Raw genomic sequence first — 19162 nt, 5'->3', positions numbered from 1 at the left:
ATGTGGGCTAGCAAGTGACAAATCAGAAACAACTGACTGACAACCTTGTCTGTCCTAAGCCAAGTTTAAGCCATCATTGGTACTTGTGAGACACAGGAAGTGATGTAAAGAACTGCCTTTACATTTTGTATCACTCCTTTGAGAGGAACATTGGCTGGCTTTTTGTGGTGGTTCTTGACTTGGAGGGATAGAGCATGGAGACCTGAGACTGCTTCCCTTACACAACCACGTGGTAAGTGTTAAGGCTAAATCCTATTTCCCTGCCTTTCTGAAGGCACCAGCCTCCAAGAAGGACCCTCATCTTGGAGGAAGCCTTGAGGCTGGAAGCCAAGTTATATTTAATCTTCTGGCAAGGCCACTTGGCTGAGGCCTCTGAACTTATCCTGGCTCAGGCCAGGCCAGAGTACATCTTCTACGCTTTTCATTCTTTCTCTCTCATTCTTAATTTCTTCTTTCTATTGTAAATAAATCACCATAAAATTCTATTCTGACTTGAATGTTTCATTGGGATTTAGAATTTCAATCCCTGGCGACGATTAAATTTTATATTCAGTCTGAACCATTAAAATTTACACTTAACACATTAGAAATCAAGGAATAAAGAGGATACAAAATAAAACCATGTGCCCATGGCTGGTTAGTCATTTTTAGCCACCCCCACTCACCACCATTACTGCTGATTCTACATCAGAGAGGAGGAACCTCAATGCCCATGCACTTTATCCTCTGTCTACAGGAAGAACTTAATGACAGGAAATCAGTGGGTTCTTGGGATATGTAATTCTTTTTTAGGGTAACAGATTTTCAATTATACAACTGATATAGGTAATGACTGGATAAGGATACTCCTACTAATGCAGGTTGGAAACTTTTGTACAACATTTAGTCTTTTTTTTGGGGGGGGGTTATAATACAGAAGTTAACTTACCTGCCCATGGACACATAGTTATGACAAGTCAGAAGTATGCAATATAAAGAACATATATTGGATATTTATTATTTTAATCTCCACAGTGCCAGAAAGAGGAAGTAGGAAGAAATATCATCAGAATACATGTACTTATTAACAGTTTTGATTTCTTTATTTGAAAATTGCCTATTCATGTCCCTTGCTCATTTATCAATTGGGGAATCACTTGATTTTCTTGTACAATTGATTTAGCTACTTATAAATTTGAGTAATTAGACCATTGTCAGAGGTTTTGTTATGAAGATTTTTTCCCCAATTTGTTGCTTCTATTCTTATTTTGGTTGCATTGGTTTTGTTTGCATAAATCTTTTCAATTTAATGTAATCAATATTTTTGATTTTATATTTTATAATTTTTTCTAACTGTTGGTTGGTCTTAAAATATTTCCTTTCCCATACTATTCTGTGTTCACCTAATTTACTTATAGTTTCCTTCTTTATATTCAAGTCATTCACCCATTCTGAAAATAGCTTGGTGTAGGGAGTGAGATATTGATCCAATCCCAATCTCTCCCATATTGTATTCCAATTTTCCAAGCAGATTTTGTGAAATAGTGGATTTTTGTCTCAAAAGATGTGATCTTTGGGTTTATCATAGACAGTCTTGCTGAGGTTACTTACCCCAAGTCTCTTCCACTGATTCTCCTTTCTGTCTCTTAGCCAATACCATATTGTTTTGATTACCACTGCTTTATAGTATAGTTAGAGATCTGATACTGCTAGGCTACCATCCTTAACATTTTTTTCATCATTTCTCTGGATATCCTTGATCTTTTGTTCTTCCAAATGAACTGTGTTATGTTTTTTTCTAATTCAGTAAAAAAAGTTTTTTGGTAGTTCAATGGGTATGGCACTGAAAAAGTAAATTAATTTGGGTACGATTCTCATTTTTATTATGTTGGCTTATCCTACACATGAGCAATTGATGTTTTTCCAATTGTTAAGATCTAGTTTTAGTTGTGTGGAATGTGTTTTGTAGTTGTGTTCATATAATTCCTATGTTTGTCTCGGCAAATAGATTCCTAAGTATTAAAAATCCTCACATGATAACTAAATTAGAGATCCTAAAAATTAAAGGAGAAATTAATAAAATCATAAAATCAAAAGTGAAAGAACCGTTGAATTAATAAATTAGACTAGAAGCTGGTATTTTGAAAAAATACAATAAAATAGACAAATTACTCATCAATCTAATAAAAAATAAAGAAAACCAAATTGAAAGTATCACAGGTGAAAAGGGAGACCTCACCTCTAATGAAGGGGAAATTAAGGCAATCATTAAAAACTATTTTGCCTAATTTTATGGCAACAAATATGGCAATCTAGGTGATATAAATGAACATTCAAAAATATAAATTGCTTAAATTAACAAAGAAGAAATATAATACTTAAATAATCCCTTATAAGAAAAATAATTTTAACAAGCCATCAAAGAACTCCCCAAAGGGAAAAAAAAACCAAGGCCTGATGGATTCACAAATAAATTTTATTAAACATTTAAAGAACTTTCAATTTTTTTATTTGCATGTCCAATTCATTGACCTCTGCTCTCCCTAATTTGTTAATATATGAACTCAAGGATATAAATTTCCCCCTGAGTACTGTTTTGGTTGCTGCATCCCACTGACTTTGAAAGGATGTCTCATGATTGTCATTTTCTTCAAAGAAATTATCAATTATTTCTACTATCATTTGTTCTTTAATTGATTTTGAAGAATCATATTATATAATTTCCAATTAATTTTTGATTTGGCTCTCTGTGCACCCTTACTAATTACTATTTTTATTGCATTATGATCTGAAAGGTTTGCATTTATTATTTCTGCTCTTTTGCACTTCTTTGACATGTTTTCATGCTTTAGTACATGGTCAATCTTTCTGAATGTACCATGTGCTGCTGAAAAGAAGGTGTATTCCTTTATGTCCCTACTTATTTTTCTCCATATATCTATTAAATCTAATTTTTCTAAGATTTTATTCACATCTCTTATCTCTTTCTTATTTATTCATTTTTGTTTGATTAATCTAGATTTGATAGAAGAAAGTCCAAGTCTCCCACTAGTATAATTTTACTATCTATATTATCCTTGAGCTACACTAGTTTCTCCTTTTGAAATTTGGATGCTATACCATTTGGTACATACATGTTGAATACTCATATTTACTCATTGTCTATACTGCCTCTTATCAGGATGTAATTACCTTCCCTTTCTCTTTTAATCTGATATAATTTTACTTTAGCTTTGTCATATATAATGACTGCAGTTCCTGCCTTCTTTTTCTCAGTTGAGGTCCAATAGATTTGGCTCCACCCTTAAATTCTAACCATGTGAGTGTCTACCTGCCTCATATGTGTTTTTTGTAGACAGAATATGGTAGGATTTTGGTTTCAAATCCACTCTGCTTTTTGCTTTTGTTTTTTGGTTGAGTTCATCCCATTCACATTCAAATTTATGATTGCCTCTTGTGATTGCAAATCTTATGATTGCCCCAATATTTTGGTATCCTCTCCTGGTTCTGGCCTTTCTTCTTTTGCTATATCCTCTTAAACAAATGGTTTGCTTTTTAATCAGTCCCCTTTATCCCCACCCTTGTTATTCTTCCCTTTCTTCCCTCCCCCTTTTTTGTTCACTTCTTATTCTTTTTTATCATCTCTTAAGTTCCCTCCCCCCTCACTTTCTCTCCCTTTTTATACTCCCCACCCCTTTCCTCACCTTGGTTTTCCCTTCTTACTTTCCCTATAGGGTAAAATAGAATTCGATACCCCAATGGATCTAGATGCTCTTCTTTCTCAGCATTGATTCCACTGAAATTAAGGTTTAAGTATTTTCTATTAGCACTCTCTTCTTCTCCTTCTTATGATAGTATTCTTCCCCTCCCCTTCCCATGTGCCTCTTTATGTGATATATATTATTCTATTTATCTAAATTTTCAAGTTTCTCCTGGTGCCATCTTCTATTCCCACTTCCCTTTTTCTTTTTTTTTGTATATAATCCTATACCACTTATTACTTCAATCTCTGCCTGTGAATGATTCTTCTAATTATTATAATAGTGAATATAATTTTAAGAGTTACAAATAACATTTTCCCATATAATAATATAAACAATTTGATCTTATTGAAGCCCTTAAAGAAGAAAATTTAAATAAAAACCATTTTCCCCCTTTCCCCTCTCTTCTTTTTTTACTTGTTTATTTTTCTCTTGATTTTTGTGTTTGGATATCAGACTTTCCACTTAATTCTTGTCTTTTCTTTATAAATACTTGGAAATCTTCTATTGTGTTTAATGTCCATACTTTCCCTTGGAAGAATATAGTCAGTTTTGATGGGTAGGTGATCCTTGGTTGAAGACCCAATTCTCTTGCCTTTCTGAATATCATATTTCAAGGCTTGTGGTCCTTTAGTGTGGAACTTGCCAGATCTTGTGTAATCCTGATTGGTGCTCCTTGATATCTGAAATGTCTCTTTTTGGCTTGTAAAATTTTCTCCTTAGCTTGGAAGTTCTTGAATTTGGCAATTACGTTCCTAGGGGTTTTCTTTTGAGGACTTAGTGTAGAGGGTATTATATGAACTTTTTCCAATGTGTATTTTGTCCCCTTGTTCAAGAATATCAGGGTAGTTTTCTTGGATAATTTCTTGTAATATAATGTCAAGATTTCTGTTTATTTCTGGGTTTTCAGGTAGACCAATGATTCTCCAGTTGTCTCTTCGAGATCGGTTTTCCTGACCTATCATCTTGTCAGTGATATATTTTATGTTTTCTTCTATTTTGTCAGTCTTTTGACTTTTCTTTATTGATTCTTGCTGTTTTGCAAGATCATTAGCTTCCAGTTGCCTAATTCTGGTCTTTAAAGACTGGTTTTCCACTATAATCTTTTGAATTTCCTTTTTGGTTTGGTCTATCCTGCTTTTTGTGACTTTCAGCTGTTTCTCCAATTGGGAGTTCCTGTCCTTCAAACTGTTATTTTCTTTTAGAACTGTTTGGCCTGAGGAAATTCCTCCCAGAATGGAAACACGAAGACAATTCAAGTAGGCAACGAATCATCTTTATTACTAGCATGCTAGGGCTGCTTCAAAAGAGGAACTTACCTGGCTCAGCTAGGGGCACACCTTATATAACATACAAGCTTGTGAATAACAGGGTATTGTGGTTTGGCATTTGCAATTGGCTGAACTGAGGGTTTCACAATGCAGGGAGTCTCTGCTGGAATGGTTATGTTGACTTAGGCAAGAGTTTGCCCCAGATCCTCCAGAGGGAGGTCGTTTTGACCTCCTTCAGAACTATTTCCCACTTTTCTTGCCAAAATCCTTCCATCTTTTTGATAAGCTCTGATTTCAATTCTTCAAGAGCTTGTGACCAATTTCCATTTGGGGGGAGAGGGTTTGGGTGCATTTATTTATATGTCCTCTTCTGCTATTTCCTCTGTAGTATGGATTTTTCCTCCATAAAAATTATTCTGGGTCAATGCCTTCTTATTGTTTTTCTTGGTGTTTGGAAGTTTTTCTTCCTCAGTGTTTTTTTTTTTTGTCTGAGGCCACCTCTAGAGTCGCTGCAGCTTCTACTGTTTACTGCCCTTCTCTGCGCTATCTATGAGCAGGCACCCAATGTCTGTGCTCTTCAGCCTGCTGGGGTCTCAAGTCTAGATGCTCTCAGGGGTAGGTCATCATCGGTAGTCTTAGTTAGCTGCCAAGGACCTACAGGTGCCCCATTACTCACTCAGTTATTCTAGCACACTGCCTCTGACTCTGGCTCCATAGGTGAAGTGGGGGAGGGTTGATCAGATCATGCTTTGGTGGAAGCTATTTCACCTCTTTATAGTGTGGAAATGCCCAAATCCCATATACCTTCAATGCTGCGCCCTAATGTAGAGTCCCTTTGTTCATATGAATTTGGTCTTTTTTTGGCCTTTTGAGGTGGTCTATATTGGTAGGTGGTGAGGAGAGGAAGATTCCTGGGTCTACACTGCCCCCATGTTTACCTGGAAGTCCTAAAACTTATTTTTAAAAAGAATACAAAAAATAATTTTTTCTAACAGAATAATGTGATAAAATCAAGGATTTGTCATGTGCACTGTGCTAGTGTACAAAAAGATATGGACTAGCAAAGAAATAGGTCTGACAGAATGAGGACTAGAAATCTAGCTTTGGCCATTCCCCCCCCACACACACACCAGAATTCATTTAAGAAAGAGATTTCATCTAATTGCATCCATATTGTTTTACTCCCAGCCTTGTGAGTTGGTGAAGAAGTAGAAGTGGAGATAACAAAGAATAAATCATAGGAAATGCAAGAAAATTTCTGAAACTCCAAAATATCAAGAAGGAAAACCTGAATAAAAGAATACTTCACAATTGGGTAAACTAATATAAGATTCTCAAACAGAAGGAGGATGGGTAAAAATCTCAAATAAAAAATCAAGAACACTAATCAGATATTATCATTTGTTAAAAAAAATAAACCAATATGGCCCAATGAAAGGTAAAATATTGTGGACTAGCCAGGACTTGTGGAATAACAGTAAGAATTTCCAGAATGGTCCAAAAAGAAAAAAAATGAAATGAGTTTAGAAATAAATTGTCAGAAACTCAAACTCTCAAATCAGAATTATAAAGAAACAAACACAGGGAATCAAAAATGATTAGATGATGGACAATCTTTCCGAAAAAGAGAAGCTTTTGGGAAAGAGAATGCTATATTGATGATGCCGACATAATGAAATGGAGAAAAAATTTGACAGAAAAAATCTAAGGCAAAGAATATTAAAAAAAATTAATTCTGTACTTCCAGGTAAACATGGCTGCAATCTAGACACCACATGCTTCCTCTCCCCAGCACCGAACGAAATAGACTCAAAATATGCTCAAAGGAGCATAAAAATCACCTTTGGAGGATAAGAAGGACTCCCCAGTACCCCAAAGAGGCGAAGGTATGTGGGGTTTGAACATTTCCACACTATAATAAGAAGGAGTAAAAGCTTGTACAGAAACATGAACTGAGCTGCCCTCCCCCCTTCACCTCCCCCACTAAACCAGAGTGAGCTACCGGAGCTCTCACTGGGACAGCAAGTGAGTGGGGAACGTCTCTGTCTGGGGGGGGCACTCCATGGTCCTTGGGATCTGGGGACTGCCAGGAAAAAAATGTCTCAGGGCAGTTTCATGGGAGAATCCTGCGCTGAGCACAGGGGGCCCCTGGAGCTGTACTCGGGGCATTTGCCCTGAGCATCTGGGCAGAGCTAAACAGCAGGGGCAGACCACACTCTGGTTATCTGAACGGAGCTGATCACCTGGGTGGTTGGGCTGAGAACAGCTGTCCGCACTCTAAGAAACCTCAGAGGCGGGGAAGAACTATTCTGAGGCAACCTAAATTCACAGAAAACCCGCCCATATAACCCAGACCCCAGAACAAAAAGGAAAGGGGAATAAAACCGCCAAAGGGATGGCTCACATGGCCCAAAATCAAGCCTCCAGGAAGAAAGGGAAAAAGGTGACTATTGAAAACTTTTATGGTGGGAGTACCCAAGGAAAAGAAGAGAATGAGGAAAAAATTAAAAAAAAAATCAGAACATGCCTCCCAAAATGGAAACTATCAACAAGCTCTGGAAGATCTCAAACTGGAGCTTACCCAAAAGATGGAAACCTTCTGGAAAGAAAAATGGGAGAAAGAGATCAGCAGTCTGACAGATAAGGCTGCTCAATTGGAAAAAGAGCTGGAAGCATCCAATAGAAGGGCAGACAAAGCTGAAAAGCAAAACCAGTCCTTAACAACCAGAATTAAGCAACTCGAAGAAAGTGAGATCATAAAACAGCAAGAATCAATAAAGCAAAGCCAAAAAATTAATGAATTAGAAGAAAACATAAAATATCTCACTGAAAAGGTCACAGACTTGGAAAACAGAGGAAGAAGAGACAACTTCTGAATTATCGGTCTCCCAGAAAAACCAGAGATAAACAATAAACTTGATATTCTACAGGAGATCATAAAAGAAAACTGTCCACATGTTCTGGAGCAAGGGGGCAAAATAGATATAGAAAGGGTTCATAGAACACCCTCTATACTAAATTCCCAAAAGACAACCCCTAGGAATGGAATTGCCAAATTCAAGATCTTCCAAGAAAAGGAGAAAATCCTACAAGAAGCAAAGAAGAGGAGCTTCAGATATAGGGGGGCTCCCATAAGGATCACAAATGACTTAGCGGTGAACACACTAAGAGACCTCAAAGCATGGAACACGATATTTAGAAAGGCAAGAGAGCTGGATCTCCAACCAAGAATCAACTACCCAGCAAAACTGACTATATACTTCCAGGGGAAAGTATGGGAATTCAACAAAATAGAAGATTTCCAAGCATTTGCTTAGAAAAGACCAGAACTTAGTGGAAAATTTGATATCCAAGCAAAAAAAGCAAGAGAAACATGAAAAGGTATATATGAAAGAAAGGGAAAAGGAGATAAATCTTATCTTTTTCTTTAAGTCAAACTCTCTTCTATAAGGACTACATTTACATCAAGTGATATATATTAATATGTGGGGAAATGTTTTATGTAACTCTCAAAAATTGTATGCATCATATGAGTAGTTAGAAGAAACATGCATAGGGAAAGATTGGGGCATTAAGAAGATTTGGTGAAAGTGGGGGCAAAGAAAGGAAAAGGGAGGGAAAGGAAAAGGGAGAGGGGAACCATTGATAATACTAAGATTTACTTCAAGAAATAAGGGGGGACTTAATAGAATAATCTTTCCCATATAAAGATACACATGGGAAGGGGAGGGGAAGAACTCTCATATGAGAAGGAGAGGAAGAGAGCATGAAGTGGAATTACTTAAACCTTACTCTCAGTGAAATCAAATCTGAGAGGGAAGAACATCTAGATCCAGTGGGATCCTGAATTCTATCTTATCCAACATGGCAAGAAAGAAAGGAAAATTAATTAGGGAGTGGGGGGAGGGAGTATAAAAAGGGAGGGAAGGAGAGGGGGAGGGGAAGGGAGCATAAAAATGGAGGGGCTAGAATGGGAAGCATATCAAGGGAGGGGACTAGGGGGGCTGACCTAAAGTAAATCACTGGTTCAAAAGGATATAGCTAAAGAAGAAAGGTCAGAACTAGGGGAAGATATCAAAATGCCAGCGGATCCACAAATGACAATCATAACTTTGAACGTGAATGGGATGAACTCACCCATAAAATGTAGACAAATAGCAGATTGGAATAGGACCCCAAACCCTACCATTTGTTGTCTTCAAGAAACACATATGAGGCAGGTTGATACTCACAAGATTAGAATTAAAGGTTGGAGTATGTCCTTTTTGGCCTCAACTGATAGAAAAAAGGCAGGAGTTGCAATCATGATATCTGACAAAGCCAAAGCAAAAACAGACCTGATCAAAAGGGATAGGGAAGGTAAATATATTCTGTTAAAAGGGAGTATAGACAATGAGGAAATATCACTAATCAACATGTATGCACCAAATGATATAGCACCCAAATTTTTAATGGAGAAACTAGGAGAATTGAAAGAGGAAATAGACAGTAAAACCATATTAATGGGAGACTTGAACCAACCACTATCAAATTTAGATAAATCAAACCAAATAATAAACAAGAAAGAGGTAAAAGAGGTGAATGAAATCTTAGAAAAATTAGAGTTAATAGACATATGGAGAAAAATAAATAGGAACAAAAAGGAATACACCTTCTTTTCAGCACCACATGGCACATTCACAAAAATAAATCATACACTAGGTCACAGAAACATGGCACTCAAATGCAGAAAAGCAGAAATAATAAATGCAGCCTTTTCAGATCAGAAGGCAATAAAAATATTGATCGGTAAGGGTACATGGAGAGCCAAATTAAAAATTAATTGGAAATTAAATAATATTATACTCCAAAATCGGTTAGTTAGAGAAGAAATCATAGAAACAATTAATAATTTCATTGAGGAAAATGACAACGGCGAGACATCCTTTCAAACCTTATGGGATGCAGCCAAGGCAGTACTTAGAGGAAAATTCATATCCCTGAGTGCATATATTAACAAATTAGGGAGGACAGAGATCAAGGAATTGGAAATGCAAATCAAAAAACTTGAGAACAAACAAATTAAAAACCCCCAGAAGAAAACCAAACTAGAGATCCTAAAAATTCAGGGAGGAATTAATAAAATCAAAAGCTACAGAACTATTGAGCTAATAAACAAGACCAGAAGCTGGTAATTTGAAAAAAACAGACAAAATACACAAAGTACTGGTTAATCTAATTAAAAAAAGGAAAGAAGAAAGGCAAATTAACAGCATCAAGGATGAAAAGGAGGATCTCACCTCCAATGAAGAGGAAATTAAGGCAATCATAAAAACTACTTTGCCTAACTATATGGCAATAAATATACCAACTTAGGTGATATGGATGAATATTTACAAAAATATAAATTGCCTAGACTAACAGAAGAAGAAATAGATTTCTTAAATAATCCCATATCAGAAAACGAAATCCAACAGGCCATCAAAGAACTTCCTAAGAAAAAATCCCTAGGGCCTGATTGGATTCACCAGTGAATTCTATCAAACATTCAAAGAACAGCTATCTCCAATACTATACAAACTATTTGACATAATAAGCAAAGAGGGAGTTCTGCCAAACTCCTTTTATGACACAAACATGGTACTAATTCCAAAGCCAGGCAGGTCAAAAACAGAGAAAGAAAATTATAGACCAATCTCCCTAATGAATATAGATGCAAAAATCTTAAATACGATACTAGCAAAAAGACTCCAGCAAGTGATCAGAAGGGTCATCCACCATGATCAAGTAGGATTCATACCAGGGATGCAGGGCTGGTTCAATATTAGGAAAACCATCCACATAATTGACCACATCAACAAGCAAACCAACAAGAATCACATGATTATCTCAATAGACGCAGAAAAAGCATTTGATAAAATACAACACCCATTCCTATTAAAAACACTGGAAAGCATAGGAATAGAAGGGCCATTTCTAAAAATAATAAACAGTATATATCTAAAACCATCAACTAATATAATCTGCAATGGGGACAAATTAAATCCTTTCCCATTAAGATCAGGAGTGAAACTTGGATGCCCATTATCACCTCTATTATTTGACATTGTATTAGAAACACTAGCAGTAGCAATTAGAGAAGAAAAAGAAATTGAAGGCATTAAAATAGGCAAGAAGGAGACCAAATTATAGCTCTTTGCAGATGACATCATGGTCTACTTAAAGAATCCTAGAGATTCAACCAAAAGGCTAATCGAAATAATCAACAACTTTAGCAAAGTTGCAGGATACAAAATAAACCCACATGAGTCATCAGCATTTCTATATAATTCCAACACAGCTCAGCAGCAAGAACAAGAAAGAGAAATCCCATTCAAAATTACCTTAGACAAAATAAAATACTTAGGAATCTATCTCCTGAGACAAACACAGGAACTATATGAACACAACTATAAAACCCTCTCCACACAACTAAAACTAGACTTGAACAATTGGAAAAACATTAACTGCTCATGGGTAGGACGAGCCAATATAATAAAAATGACCATCCTACCCAAACTGATCTATCTATTTAGTGCCATACCCATGGAACTTCCAAAAATTTTTTTTACTGATTTAGAAAAAAACCATAACAAAGGTCATTTCGAAGAACAAAAGATCAAGGATATCCAGGGAAATAATGAAAAAAAATACAAAGGAAGGGGACCTTGCAATCCCAGATCTCAGACTATATTATAAAGCAGTGGTCACCAAAACAATCTGGTACTGGCTAAGAGACAGAAAGGAGGATCAGTGGAATAGACTCGGGATAAGTGAACTCAGGAAGACAGAATATGACAAACCCAAAGATCCCAGCTTTTGGGACAAAAATCCACTATTTCATAAAAACTGCTGGGAAAATTGGAGGACAGTGTGGGAAAGATTAAGTTTAGATCAACAACTCACACCCTACACCAAGGTAAATTCAAAATGTGTGTATGACTTGAACATAAAGAAGGAAAGTATAAGAAAATTAGGAGAACACAGAATAGTATACATGTCAGACCTTTGGGAAGGGAAAGACTTCAAAACCAGGAAAGACTTAGAAAGAGTTACAAAATGCAAAATAAATAATCTGGAATACATCAAATTAAAAAAGTTTTCAAACAAACAAAACCAATGTAACTAAAATCAGAAGGGAAGCAACAAATTGGGAAACAATCTTGATAAAAACCTCTGACAAAGGTTTAATTACTCAAATTTATAAAGAGCTAAATCAATTGTACAAAAAATCAAGCCATTCTCCAATTGATAAATGGGCAAGGGTCATGAACAGGCAGTTCTCAGCCAAAGAAATCAAAACTATTAATAAGCACATGAAAAAGAGCTCTACATCTCTTATAATCAGAGAGATGCAAATCAAAACAACTCTGAGGTATCACCTCACACCTAGCAGATTGGCTAACATGACAGCTATGGAAAGTAATGAATGCTGGAGGGGATGTGGCAAAGTAGGGACACTAATTAATTGCTGGTGGAGTTGTGAATTGATCCAACCATTCTGGAGGGCAATTTGGAACTATGCCCAAAGGGTGATAAAAGACTGTCTGCCCTTTGATATAGCTATAGCACTACTGGGTTTGTACTCCAAAGATATAATAAGGAAAAAGACTTGTACAAGAATATTCATAGCTGCACTCTTTGTGGTGGCCAAAAATTGGAAAACGAGGTGATGCCCATCAATTGGGGAATGGCTGAACAAATTGTGGTATATGTTGGTGATGGAATACTATTATGCTAAAAGGAATAATAAAGTAGAGGAATTCAATGGAGATTGGAACAACCTCCAAGAAGTGATGCAGAGCGAAAGGAGCTGAACCAGGAAATCATTATACACAGAGACTGATACACTGTGATACAATCGAAGGTAATGGACTTTTCCATTACTGTCAATGCAATGTCCCTGAACAATATGCAGGGATCTAAAAAACGCTATCCACAAACAGAGGATAAACTGTGGGATTATAAACAACAAGGAAAAGCAACTGCCTGACTACAAGGGTGGAGGTGATGGGACTGAGGAGGGACTCTAAATGAACACTCTAATGCAAATACCAACAACATGGAAATGGATTAGAAACAGGAACACATGTGCTATCCAGTGGAATCATGCATCGGCTATGGGAGAGGGAAAGGTGGTGGGGGGAGAGGGGAGGAAAAGAAAATGATCTTTGTTTCCAGTGAATCATGTTTGGAAATGATCAAATAAAATAATATTTAAAAAAATAAAAAATAAAAAAGAGAATATTCATAGACACATTCTTTGTGGTGGCAAAGAATTGGAAAATGGAGGGATGCCCTTCAATTGAGGAATGGTTGAACAAATTGTGGTATCTGTTGGTAATGGAATACTATTGTGCTCAAAGAAACAATGAACTGGAGGAATTTCATGTGAACTGGATCGACCTCAGGAATTGATGCAAAGTGAAAGGAGCAGAACCAGTAGAACATTGTACATAGAGATTGATGCACTATGGTACAATCAAACGTAATGGACTTCTCTATGAGTAGCAATCCAGGAATATTTCGAAGGACTTATGAGAAAGAACACTATCCACATTCAGAGGAAGAATTGTGTGAACAGAAACACAGAAGAAAAACAACTGCTTGATCACATGGGTTGATGGGGACATGATTGGGGATGTAGACTCTAAATGATCACCCCAGTGCAATTATCAATAATATGAAAATGGGTCTTGACCAATGACACAAGTAAAACCCAGTGGAATTGTGTGTTGGCTATGGGATAGGTGTGGGGGCAGGGGAGGAAAGAACATGAATTTTGTAATCCTGGAAAAATACTATAAATTAATCAATTAAATAAAATTTTTAAAAAGAAAAAATTAATTCTATACAAGCTAAAATACTAATTCACTGTAGTTTCAATCTAATTGTATTCTGTATCTGGGCAATTGAAATTCTCCAATCACTGAGTTTTCTTTTCAATTGCTATTGCTAACTTGGACAAAAACAGGACTATTAGATAGTCAGAAAAACCCAAGTCTTTAATCAGGATAGGGATAGCTCTAATATTTGGTCACCACACAGAGCCCAATACCAAGATCTACACAGGACTTATACACTGGGTACTCTGGGGACATATCCCTGGGAGAAGACATCGAGCTATATGCCAGCTCTGAAGAGGGGCAGAACTTGGGGGTCTTTTATATCCTTAAGAACTTGCTACCACAAGCCTGCATAGACAAATTGTAAGCAGGCTACAAAGAGGTCTGCAGCCAGCCTCAGGGGTATCAGGGAGTGGTCAACTATAACAATTACAAAGGAAAGGGTCAAACTAAGAGCTGGGCTTCCTGAGCGTAATCGTGAAAATGTGGTTTGCCAAGACTGTGAATTGCCAAAATGGTATAAAGATAATTTTTAGTGTCTTGATTTAAAATCTAAAATTAAGTGGTTGCCATGGGAAAATTCCCAAATATGAAAATACCCAAGTCAGCTGGGTTTTATGGAGATTTTAATTAATACAATGAAGGAATTAAGGGGAGGAGAGAGAGAAAGAAAATAGTAGAAAGGGCCTAGGCTAAGGGAGAGTGATTCAGTCTTTACACTCACCACAAGATTGTCTTCAAGCAAGCTTCAAACCTCCAAACTCCATCTCCAACTAACTTCCAATCCAAAAACTATGAATTCCAACTAGTCTGAACTCCAACTAAACTCAATTTCAAACTCCCCTTCCTTTTAAAGAAATTTTCTCTTGTGTCACCTCCCCTAAATTTTCACATCTACCAATCACAGTAAATGCTTTTCCCCAGGTCGACCCATTCTTAGTTCACATCTTCTCTTGTTCTCAACTTCTCTGGTTAGATTAAATCTACTGATGTTAGATTTAAAATAGTTTTGAGTGTTAAATAGTTGTAGATAAGAGAGTGGGAGCCATAAACTGTGATAATTAAAATGTTTGGGAGCAAGGGAAATATATAACAATTATGACCACTGAAATATGTTTTCTACTGTATCGTGGTTTTATATAAATATAAGATGGTAACCAGGGAATATATTCCCAATTTATGAATATGCCCAAGCCAACTGGGTTTTATAGAGAAATTTAATTTATAATATACTGATTAATCAATAGAAAAAGAGAGAAAGTAAGAAAGAATAAGAATGAATAAATCAGTCAGTTGGTTTTATCACTCACCCAAGATCTCTCTAGGTAAAGCTTCTCATGCCAACCTCAGGCTCCACCTTCAAGAGAGCCTCCTTTCAAGAAATGTTTCCAGAGAATTCTCCTCCTCACTCCTCCTGAGTTCTCCTTCCACATCCTCCTTCAAGACCTCTCCAGGAGCTCTCCCTCCAGGACCTCTCTCCTCTCAGACCTCCTCCAGAGCATCAACCTCCCACCAGAGAATCCACCCCCTCAGTCCTCAGACCCTGCTATCTTTAAGGCAAAAATCTAAGTTCCCTCCCCTCGGTCCTCACATCTACCAATCACTGTCGATGTCTCTCCTGTGCCAATGGTGGCTCTAACTTAACCCAGGACCTCCTAGAGGTCTGTTTCCTTTGCACATGTCTGTTGAAGGTCATATTCTCAAATAATTAAATCTTGATCTTTGCTGCAGCCCTTCCTAAATCCTGTTACTCTGAGTAGGGTGGAGATTGTAAGTTCCAAGACCTGGTTCTGTCATTCCAAGTATCTCTATTGTATCAATTCTAAAATCAATCATGACTCAAAGAACTTCCTGTTCTATGCTTAAGCATAGGTCAAAGCCCTTTCCATTGTTTAGCAAAACGTTTCTGTCTTAAAGTAGTCTTAAGTAGGGAGGAGAAGGATCCTCCCATTCCAAGGAGTTTCACATTCCAATAGAGTTCTTACTATCAGTATGAAATTTTTCAAGTATGAAATTTCCCAATGGGGAAATTTCCAACATTCATAAGTCTAAGAAATTTTAAGGTTTACACTGAGTACTTTATACCTCTTTTGTTAAGCTTGTCTTTTGTAAGTTGTAAAAGTGATTAATTTAACCTTTATAGGTAGTTAGCACCATTTTGTATTAGATCTACAAATAGACCTAGCTTAAGGTTCTAGCTTTACTATAAGTATGAGTTAGGGACTTTTCATTGTTCAGTCAGGCGTTTGCAACTTTATCTTCCCCTAAGGCACTGTCTGAGTAGGGTGGAGTAATTTTAAAAATTCTCAATACATTCCTGATCAAGTACCTCCATTGTTAAAAATGGGGAATAGCTTAATCAAATCTTCTGAAGTAGAGTCTGAACAGTTTTAAGATTCACACGAGAGAGGACTTTAATGCAATAGAAGAAGCATCTAAAATAAATAAACGCCTTGAGATTTTGACAATGTCCACAGATCCCACCCACACTAGGATCCCCAAACAGTTTAAGGTCTATAGTCAACCTAAAACAAGATGTGTCTGATACTGGGGTTTCTCAAAAGGCAGGGGTAACATTGAGGTGTACAGATTTCATGTTGACACTATTTTACAGTGGATTTTTTTTCTTTTTTACATTTCATATAGACAATCTACTCATTAAGGAACAAATCAGGCAATTTTAGTAACTGTGAGCTATGTCTGTGTAGTAGGTTATCCCAGGATTAAGTACTAGTATTTAATTACCTGAAGATTCATATTAAGTAATAATAATAACGAGAATAATAATAACTACCATTCACATATTGCTTTAAAGTTTTCAAAGAATTTTACAAATATGATATTATTTTATCCTCACAACTCTGTGAAGTAGATGCTATTATCATCTGATATGATATCATATGATATCATCATATGATAATAGCATCATCCTCATTTTAAGGATATGGAAACAGGCTGAATAAATTATTAAGGATGATTCAGGAAGTGAGTGTCTGAGGTAGGATTCAAAATGAGGTCTTGGTTGCCAATGAAGCACATGAACTGGTTATACTACCCAATTATAAACTGGCTGTACATAACCAGTTTCATAAATATTTCATTGTTTAATCTTTCCATATCAATATTCACAATAAGAGACATTGTAATTATTGTATTTCTTCTGTGAGCAAAGGAATTTGTATACCTTTATTTTCAAAAAGTTACTTGACTGTTATCACTCATTTCTCATAAAATTATTTTACTCCTGTCCTAATTATAACTTAAAAGGGCTTTGAAGTTTATTTTTCCAAGAGGAAACATAGATAAATCCAATGTTAAATATAGGTGAATATAACCTTATGTGTCAAGCAAATTTTATTTTGGATTCTTTTAATCTATTCTTAAATTTTATTAACTGTATGCTTTCCCTGTGTGTTTTATATCTCACTCTCTTTTTTATGGAAAGCAGTCTTCTTGCTAGTTTTGTCTTCTACAGACTTGTAAACATTAGTAATACTCATAAAGGAAGAGGTAATAATAACAATAACTCACACTGAAGTGTCATTTTCCAGTTATTTTCCTTGTTTGATTCAATGAAACAGGACAAAATAAGTTCAAGGAACATAGATGTTATGTACAAAAAAAGGGTTGAATAAATACTTGTTAAATGATTGAGTGAAGAAAAGATGTCAATAATCAGAGAATAGAACTTTGAATTCAAAATTATCTAATCCAAATCACAATTTATAAATGGGGCAACTGAGAACCAGAAAGGATAGGATCATAGATACAGAGCTTGAAGGCAATTTAGATGCCAAGTATAATATGTTTCCCTAACCCCTCCATTTCATAGGTTAGGAAATTTTTTTACAAGGAGATTAATTGGCTTGCCTTTGGTCTTTCAACTAGGATGAGTCTAAGGTAGGATTTGGACCCAGGTCTTCTTAACACCAATGGCTTTTCAGAACTGGTCAATCTAAAGGCACCTCAATGCTTTGAATTTTATCTGGGTACACACCAGGCTAATTTTTAAGAAAGAAGTTTTTAAAAAGCTCCAAAATTCTATGTATGCAACATATTGCCAAACCACCCCCACTGAGAGATGACCCTTCAAAACACTTCAAAAGGCATTCTGCCTTTAAATGAAAATGTTAAAATTAAAAACTAATTAAGAGAAGTGGCAAGTGTGATGATTACTTTTGAATTGAGTCAGATTAATCTCAACTTTGGCTTTCTGATGGTGTATAGCAGGTAATTACACTCAGAATATGAAATGATGTGAAGTCAAAAGTCTGGACAAGCACTTAAATTCTTTAAAATTGTTTTCTTCCTTCTTCAACTCAAACTTCCTTGCTCATCAAAATAGTTGTGATTAGAATCATCTCTTAATTACATAGTGTTTCAGACATTTTAAGGGGAATTCCAATAATGTAGATGAATAAGAATGTGACAGTACATAACCATTATTTATTCATCTACACATAAATTTATTTTATATACACATACTTTGTGCACACATAATCTATGAAAATATTATAGCCAATATTTCCACAATAAATGCTAATACAAGATAAATTAATTAAAGAGATTTAGTGCAGAGTATTAAAATAGGATTTGTGTTGTGGTTTACTCTGAAAAGTGCCTGCTTTTCTATAGCATTTCTCTGAGACTGGAGTAGAAAACTGCCATACCTCTCTGTTCCTGATGATCAGATTTTCAATGGGTAAGAATCATATGTCCTTGTGTATGTGTGTCTTTTTTTTGGGGGGGGTTATATTAAACATATCATTTTGTGTGGTTCTTCAAAAAGATCACTGAGGATGCCTGAGGAAGAGAGGGAGAGAGGGAGAGAGAGGGGGGGGGAGACAGAGAGAGAGAAGAAGAAGAAGAAGAAGAAGAAGAAGAAGAAGAAGAAGAAGAAGAAGAAGAAGAAGAAGAAGAAGAAGAAGAAGAAGAAGAAGAAGAAGAAGAAGAAGAAGAAGAAGAAGAAGAAGAAGAAGAAGAAGAAGAAGAAGAAGAAGAAGAAGAAGAAGAAGAAGAAGAAGAAGAAGAAGAAGAAGAAGAAGAAGAAGAAGAAGAAGAAGAAGAAAGAAGAAAGAAGAAGAAGAAGAAAGAAGAAAGAAGAAGAAGAAAGAAGAAAGAAGGAAGAAGAAGAAGAAGAAAGAAGAAAGAAGAAAGAAGAAGAAGAAAGAAGAAAGAAGGAAGAAGAAGAAGAAAGAAGAAAGAAGAAAGAAGAAGAAGAAGAAGAAGAAGAAGAAGAAGAAGAAGAAGAAGAAGAAGAAGAAGAAGAAGAAGAAGAAGAAGAAGA

Source organism: Monodelphis domestica, chromosome 8, assembly GCF_027887165.1.
Source record: "Monodelphis domestica isolate mMonDom1 chromosome 8, mMonDom1.pri, whole genome shotgun sequence".
NCBI classification, from domain to species: domain Eukaryota; kingdom Metazoa; phylum Chordata; class Mammalia; order Didelphimorphia; family Didelphidae; genus Monodelphis; species Monodelphis domestica.
The sequence above is the reverse complement of the archived record's forward strand: the minus strand, read 5'-3'. Positions refer to the sequence as shown.